The sequence below is a fragment of the Hyperoodon ampullatus genome, assembly GCF_949752795.1.
Source record: "Hyperoodon ampullatus genome assembly, chromosome: 16".
Taxonomy (NCBI): Eukaryota; Metazoa; Chordata; class Mammalia; order Artiodactyla; family Ziphiidae; genus Hyperoodon; species Hyperoodon ampullatus.
This window is the reverse complement of record NC_136929.1, coordinates 61,016,140-61,024,304: the sequence shown is the minus strand read 5'-3', so window position 1 is coordinate 61,024,304 and position 8,165 is coordinate 61,016,140. Positions and strand designations below refer to the sequence as shown.

At 36.6% G+C, this 8,165-nt stretch overlaps 1 pseudogene across 1 annotated transcript; it reads left to right on the top strand.

The window, feature by feature from the left end:
• The first annotated feature begins 1,891 nt into the window (after window positions 1–1,891).
• On the top strand, window positions 1,892–2,311 carry LOC307065201 (mitochondrial import receptor subunit TOM20 homolog; annotated as a pseudogene). Its single transcript has one exon. The product of its transcript is annotated as a mitochondrial import receptor subunit TOM20 homolog (transcript).
• Window positions 2,312–8,165: the final 5,854 nt, after the last annotated feature.

Sequence of the window (8,165 nt, the reverse complement as noted above, 5' to 3'; positions counted from 1 at the left end):
AATAATATATTGAACAGTACTAATCCATTACTTTTTCCTTTCATCCAGGATTCTTAGAAATCTCTGTCTTTTTTTCCCCCCAATGAGAAATAATTCCATAGAACATGCACTAAATGCTGGACTGTGTTCTTTGTTGTAAAGGCAGAGAGAAGTGTAGCTTGACAGTAATGAATGACTATATTACACAATTACTTAAATATGAGTCTTCAGCAAAAATGAAATGACTTGAGGCTTTTCAACAAATGCAGCTTTAAGCTCAGCAAATAATGGCTTGTGTCAAATTTGTTTATTAGCATGGGTAATTTGTTCTTAACTAGACATATTTTACACTTGAAGTAATGTTTTACTAGAATTCCATAAAGCAATTGTGCAATTGATAATAAATATGTCACTACTGGTAAGTAATTAATTCATATGAAGTTAGTTAAAACCATGCTAGCACCGCCTAGAGTATAGGAAAAGAACGCATAAATAACTAAAGTAGTTATAGTCAAATAACAGATGGTATGAAGAAGTCAGCAATAGAAGAAATAAAGATGTGGACAAAGTGTGCGTGCGTGTGTGTGTGTGTGTGTAATCATATTTATCAAGCACCTATAACACACCTGACATCATGCCAGACCATTTCCTCAGAATTTTTCAGGGAAGTATTGAATTCAGTTATTACAGATGAGGAAACGGAGGATCTGAAAGTTTAAGTAGTTTGTACTATGATACACCATTGCTGGAAATAAGGTCTGAGCACAGGTGTAAAGCCGTGCTTTTTCTACTAGTGTTTAGTATAATGTTATACAAGTATGAGTTTTAGGGTCAGATATAGCTTGTTTGTGTCCTGAGTCAGCCACTCACCAGATATATAATCTTGGTAAGGGGACCTAGCACCTCTTAGCCTTAATGACAACAGCATCTACTACACAGAATTATTGTGAGGATTAAATGGGAAGACACATGGGAAAAGATAGTATCAATATAATGCCTGGTACACATCAAGCACTAAGTTAGTCAATTACATGGTATCTCCAGGAAAGTTATCACAGAATAAATAATTACTCAACAGAGTAAGAATTGAGCATTATTTTCATTTACAGTGAACAGATATTATTTTCTCTCTACTATTCAGGTATATATGGACTGAATTTAACAAAGATTGATTAAATACAGACTTCAGATTTCTGAGGCAGTCTTATTTTCATGAAGTTTTACTTTTGAAAAATGTTTCATTTAATTCAACTCAATAACAATTATTTAAGCACCCGTGTCAGTTACTTCCTTCAAGGACCTCACAGCCTTAATGATTGGGTATAAGGTGGTGGCAGGACAGAAGAGGAAGAAATGGGAGGTATCTTGAAGGGAAAGAAGTGGAACTTCAGACTGACAGAACAGCTCAGAAGACCTAGTCCTACTTTTAAAGCAGCAAACAGATCCTAGAAAGCCTTACAAACTGATGCAAAAGACACATAACAGTTAAGTGTAGTATATGAAGAGGTAACACTTAAAACGAGATATAAAGGATGAATAAAGGAGTGGGCCAGGCAAAGAAGGGTGATAAATGCAAAAGATTGAAGATAAGAGAGAGCACTGTGGTCTGGCACATCAGAAATGGTAAGTAGTTCCATCAGGCTGGAAGGCATATGGGCTTGGGAGCCAGTCGATAGAGAAAAGACTGTGGTAAAACATTAGGTTACATAGATTTGAAGCAATCAATTCATGAAGAATCTTACATGCCTTTTATGCTCTATGTCTGTGGTTTGTTACTGCAGCTGCCCGCCCGTTAGAATCACCAGGGAAGCGGGCGTCGGTACTAAGCAGCGGAGTCTGCTCCGAGGGTCCCGAGCCAACAGCTTCTTCGCGGGCCCCGCCGCCGCCGACCCCACTCCTCGCTGGAGAGAAGATGGTGGGCCAGAACAGCGCCATCGCTGTTTTCATCGGGTACTGCAATTACTTCGACCGCAAGAGATGGAGTGACCCCAACTTCAAGAACAGGGTGCGAGAACGAGGAAAGAAACAGAAGCTTGCCAAGGAGAGAGCTGGACTTTCCAAATTACCTGACCTTAAAGATGCTGAAGCCGTTCAGAAATTCTTCCTCGAAGAAATACAGCTCGGTGAAGAGTTACTAGCTCAAGGTGAATATGAGAAGGGTGTGGACCATCTGACAAATGCAGTTGCTGTGTGTGGACATCCACAGCAGTTACTGTAAGTATTGCAGCAAACTCTTCCACCACCAGTGTTCCAGATGCTTCTGACTAAGCTCCCAACAATTAGTCAGAGAATTGTAAGTGCTCAGAGCTTGGCTGAAGATGATGTGGAATGAGAAACAAATGTCAACATAATAATCTCAATTAAAAAATATTTTTAAAATCTGAACTTGGAAGATGATCAGCTCTGGGGGAGTAAGGGCAAATACGCTTGTTATGGACTGTCCTACACTGAAATCTACCAAAGTTCATTTTTACTTTGTGTAGATCCATTTGTCTGTTTTATTTATTTTTCCCAGTGAAAAGTGTAATTTGATAGAGAGGTTTTCGTTTTATAAATACACTCTCAGTTACTGAAATATGGATTTTGTTTATTCCTAAAATGTGCAATTAGAAGGTACATATATAACATCACATTACTTACAGTAAAATGACCCAGTGCTCAGTTTTGAAAGGCCAAAAAAAGTGTAGAAGAAAACTGAAGAAAGCACTTTTTTTTAAAGCTAGTACAGTTTGCTATACATCAGAAAATTGGATGGAAACTTGATTGTGTATCAAAACTGAGCATTAAAATCTTTAAGAGATTATTTCTTTCCATTTAATCTCTTAAATATGTATAATGTGCTGCTGTGCTACAATAACTTCACCCCCACTGTTGAACTGTTTTGTTTAAATCAGTGGGCCTAATGTGTTCCAGATATTTATCTCCTTGTATTTTAGATATGTGTAGTTGCAAATAGCACCAGGAATTAGATCTATGTACACCCTTAATCTAGCTGAGTAAACTTCGCCAGTTAATGTCTGCCCACATTTATAAAATGAGGGAATTTGTCTGCTAATTCAGCTTCTAATTCCTTTGGTTCTGCTCAGCATTTTCAAATCCCTTTTTCTGAGGGATATATCTGTTTGGGCAACCAGCCCTTGCATTTTTTAATACTCTGAATTTTGTATGCTTGCCTGATTTAGTATTTCTGAACTGATTTTTTTTTAAGGTGTAACTTGTGTTGATTTTCACTGAAATCATGGTTCTGTCACTACTTTTGTAAATTAATCTGAAATTTAACTTTCAAGGTAACTGGGACAATATGCTTGTAGAAGTGTGTGTTCCCCTTTGCTTTTAGCGTCAGTGTACCTCCTAAATCCCCTTCCAGCCTCATTCACTTATCTTGTTATGAGAATAAGGTGTAACTTTGTGGCTGAAGACTTGCAAAGGATGAAGATAATGGGACCTTTTATTCTCAAAATAGTGACATCATCTGCAGCCACAGATTCAATATCAGACCTGAGAATAAAGATCCTTGGTACTTAAAAAAAAAAAAAAAAAGAATCACCTGGGAAGTTTTTGAAAACTACTGAAGGAGTACTGCATCCCTAAATAACTATCTAGACTGTTTAGGGCCCACCCTCCTATTGAGATAATATAAAACTGGACAAAATATATTTTAAAAATGTGTTTGAGCATCTGAAACTACCAAGAGAGTAAGAATTTGGAGGGCCAAGATCCAGATGGGAAGGAAATCCAAGAGTCATGATCTGACATTTGGGGCAACTTTTTCCCTCAAGAGGATTGACAGCCTATTTCAAAATCAGTGCCTGAGAGATTGAAAAGTTGGGGAGTTTCCAGTAGTTTCACAGGAGTGGGGATTGGGGTTGGTGAAAATTGGAGTTCAAAGCCCACCAAGGTGGACTGGACCTGGTATATACCCTCGGACTTCATTTGGGACCCTCAAAATTTACACACTAGGAATAAGTATGGCCTGGAAATAAATCAGACTTCATAAGAATTGGAGCCTAGATTTGATCATCTCATTCCCTAATTGGATTATGGTGATCTTATCCTAGTCTAGTTGTCTTTCAGAAACAAAAGTAAACTCTCTCTGGTCAAAATAACATTAAAATATAAGCCAGAAACTTAAAGTATGTCTACCGTGCCGCATACACAATGTCCAACACACTCACAAAATAGTTATTATAAAGTCCATGTTTGGAATAGACATAGACTTTTAATAACTATTGTTAATATTTTTGAGGAATTAAATAACAAGTGGGAGAGTTTCAGAAAGAATAGAAATTATTACAAATATGAGAATGGAACTAAATGGAAAAAACAGTAACTGCAATTAAGATATCAATGGATAGGCTTAACAGAAGACTTAAAGTTAGTGAAAAATAGGAGAAAATATCTAGATGGAGGTGTAGAGAGACAGAAGTAGACAAAATAGATAAAAGAACCTAATACAAGGTAACAAGTCTAAAATTCAGGTAACTTGAGTCCCAGAAGTAGAAAAGAAAACGTCTTGGAAGAAGTAATATTTGAAGAAATAATGGTTGTAAATTTTTTTTTAAATGATGAAAGACACCAAGCCATTGGTACAAGAAGTTCAACTAACCCCAAGCAGGATAAATACACAAACAAATCACATATAAGCACATAATAATAAAACTTCTGAAAACCAAAGACAAAAAACAAACTCTTAAACAGGTACAGAAAAAAATGACATATTACCTTCAAAGGAGAAATAATAAAACTGTTGACTTTTCACAATGTAAAGATTAAAAGCCAATAACCAATGGAATAATATCTTCAAAGTTCTTGAAGAAAATAACAGTCAATTTATAAATTATGTATTTTGTGAAAATATTCTTCAAAAATTAAAAGATTCTACTTGTAAGAACCTTGTAAAAGGTTATGTCAGACCAATGCTCCTGTGACAATGAGATGCCACTACAAACCTATTAGAATATCTAAAATTTAAAAACTGACCAAAATGAATGTTAGTTAGCAAGGATAAAGAGTAACTAGAACTCTTATACATTACTTGTCAGAATGCAAAATGGTATGACCACTTTGATAATCAGTTTGACAACTTCTTATAGAGTAAAGCATATGCTTCTCATATGAACCCACAGTCTCACTCCTAGGTATTTACCCAAGACAAACAAAAACTAATATTCACTAAAAATCTATATGTTAATATATATAATGGCTATATTCATAATCACCCCAAACTGCAAAAAGCTCAAATATCAATCAACAGGTGAATGGTAAACAAACTGTGGTATATCCATTCATATAATAGAATATTACTTAGCAATGAAAGGAACAACTACTCATACAACATAGATTAATCTCAAGTTCATTAGGTTAAATGAAAGAAGCTAAACTCAAAAAGACTACATTCTATATGATTTCTTTCATTCAGGAACAGACAATACTATAAGAACAGAAAATATATCAGTTGCTGCCAGGGGCTGGGGGTGGCATAAAGGGGTGTGAACATAGTATGCTGGCAAATGTTCAAGCTGTCCAAATAAAAACTCTCTGATTTGTAGCACTTGCCAATTTCTCTAGTGTAAATATTCTCATCATGGCCAATTTTAACCTCCCAAAGTGATGACACTGAACATAGAGTTGGGAAGAGATGCAAAGCAGCACATTATTATATGGTATTTCCACCATACAGATAAAATAGATATAAATAACTACACAGCCACAGATAATAGTACAGTGTAAAATAATGAGGAAGCAACAAGTTTTTCGTACTTATTACCTTTTAAAAAATATAATTATATTGAATTGTAAGTTTATGTAATTTAATTTTAAATAATGGCTGTTTTTAACAACGGGCTTTGAAAATTCCTTAAAGTTTAACAATCTGCTGACTCCAGGGAGTCACTAGGCACAAGGGAAATGTTTGAGGTGATAGAAGTGTTCTGTTGTCTTGATTTTGGTGGTGGTGTACAAGTGTATGCATCTGTCAAAACCTATAGATCTACACACTTAAAAGGGTTAATTTTATTGTGTGTAAATTATAGCTGAAAAAACCTAATCACAAAATTTGCATATATCCTTTCACTCATCAATATCCGTTCTAGGAATCTATCCTCAGTTATATTCAAACCTGTCCACCCCTGATTTTAATAATAAAATTTGAATTAACCTGAAATCCACACATTGGATAATGAATAATAAATTATTGTATATCCAACAAGATATTTCAAGAGATATTCCAAGAGAATTTTCTTAGCAGCTAGAAAAAGGTGAGGCATGAAAAAGTAAGTAGTTTCTTCTGGAAGGTGGCTGAGGGATAAAAGTTAAGAGGGACTTACATGTATTAATACCCTGTTGTAATTTTGAAATTTTCCATGTGTGTGCATGACTTTTTCAAAAGATAAAGGGACCCTAAGTTGGTTTTAATCAAAATGAAATACAGACTTTTTAAACAAACAAACTCTCCTGAGATAATTTACAACCAACACACCTTCACTAATACTTAAATGCCTTCAAGTACTGTCTCATGCTTTGCTCACCACTGTATGGATGGAGAAATGGAGGCCCAGAGACTGAAAAACTTTTTCAAAGGCACACAGCAATAGTGTAGCTCTGGGACTTGAAAATGCACACTCTTAGCTTTGCTAGACTGTTTTTCAGGAAAGTTCAGGGAGGGTCTAGGCGTCCTTTTCAGAGCAGTGCTAACTGAAGTCAAGGTGAGCTAGCAGTTCCCTGAGAGGGAGTTTATAAAGGAGGAAGACAAAGAATCAAGAATAGAACCTGGAGACATCCATACTTAGGAGAAGAAAGAGAAGGCTGACAAGAAAACAGAAGAGGAATGATTAGAAAGAAACAATATAACAATGTGATCTATTGCTTAAAATGTTGGAAGAAAATACATTTGTGGGGAAAAAAAATCACTTTGTTCTGTTACTTGAACTGTAATCTTCAGACCTCGCCCTGCTTTTTAAGGAGAAAGCATGTTCACCACACCCATGGGCACATGCATGTTGGAGCACGTTGGACCCAATACCATATCTAGGATTCTGGCTTCTCTGTGCCCTACTATTCAACAGTTAGAAAGGTCCTGTCCTCTACTTGCATTTCAGCCAGAAATACAACTCCCCAGCACATGGGGACTTAATTTCCTTGGACAGTTTAGATTGGAGCTGTGAAGAAAGAAATGGTTTTAAACCATTGCTTCTTGTTTTGTTTCTCTGTTCAGTGGTGGGAAAGAAATAAAAATGATAGTACCTCCCTGCCCCACAAATAAAGTGAAACCAGTGATATGTGTGCGGAAGGAAGCTGGAGCAGGGAAATCAGGAATAGCTGGGCCTAACACAGTGCAGTTACATATGTGTCCTTTTTGAAAGACAAATCAGAATGGCTCAAGAGAAGGCCGCAGAGACACACAAACTTCTAAAACTCTGGACTTGCCAGCTGCAGAAATGGATTGTGCTGGGAGAACTTAAGAGTCACTTGAGAGTATTTAGTTCTTCAAGTGAGTAGCAAAAGTGTGCTAATGAGGTCTTTAACACCTGTACTCCAACCAGCAGCTGGGTCTAAGCAGAACCAGGCGGGGCAGCCAACAGCTTAGAGGTGGCCTTGGGGAACTCGGAAACAGAAAATCACTATTCCTGGTTAGTAGGATGCAGATGATATTTGCTTTCCTTTTTATGCTTTTTTTTCTATTTTCCACATACACATCAAATCAGGAAACAAAATGTTATTTTGAAAAACAAAAAATTGCATTCAGTTTATCTTTCCCAGTTATTCATTCCCTGGTCACTTGTTTTTGTCTCTGAGCATGTAATGGTTCAGGCACTAGATGCAGCTCCGCTTCTGTCAGTTGTCACCTCCAGAAAGTCTACATACAGGCAGCATCAGGTGGCTAATACAGAATAGATGGGATGGGAAGGGAAGAGAAAACATCCTTCCAGGATATCTCTCCTTGGCATACTTCGTTTTCTGTACGTTTTCTTTGCTCTGAGAACTGAAGAAGACTCCTTTTAAGTACCCTATGCCCCTTCTCTCCCCAAAATACTCCCTGATGATTACTTGCCTCTCTTTCCCACTCAGGTTTGACAGAAAAAATAGTGATAACTAGAGAAATGGAACATGAAATATCAACTTATTAATCTGGGTAAGTGGCTGAAAACTAAAAAAGGAAAGACTTCAGGTAAACTGGACAGGAAAAT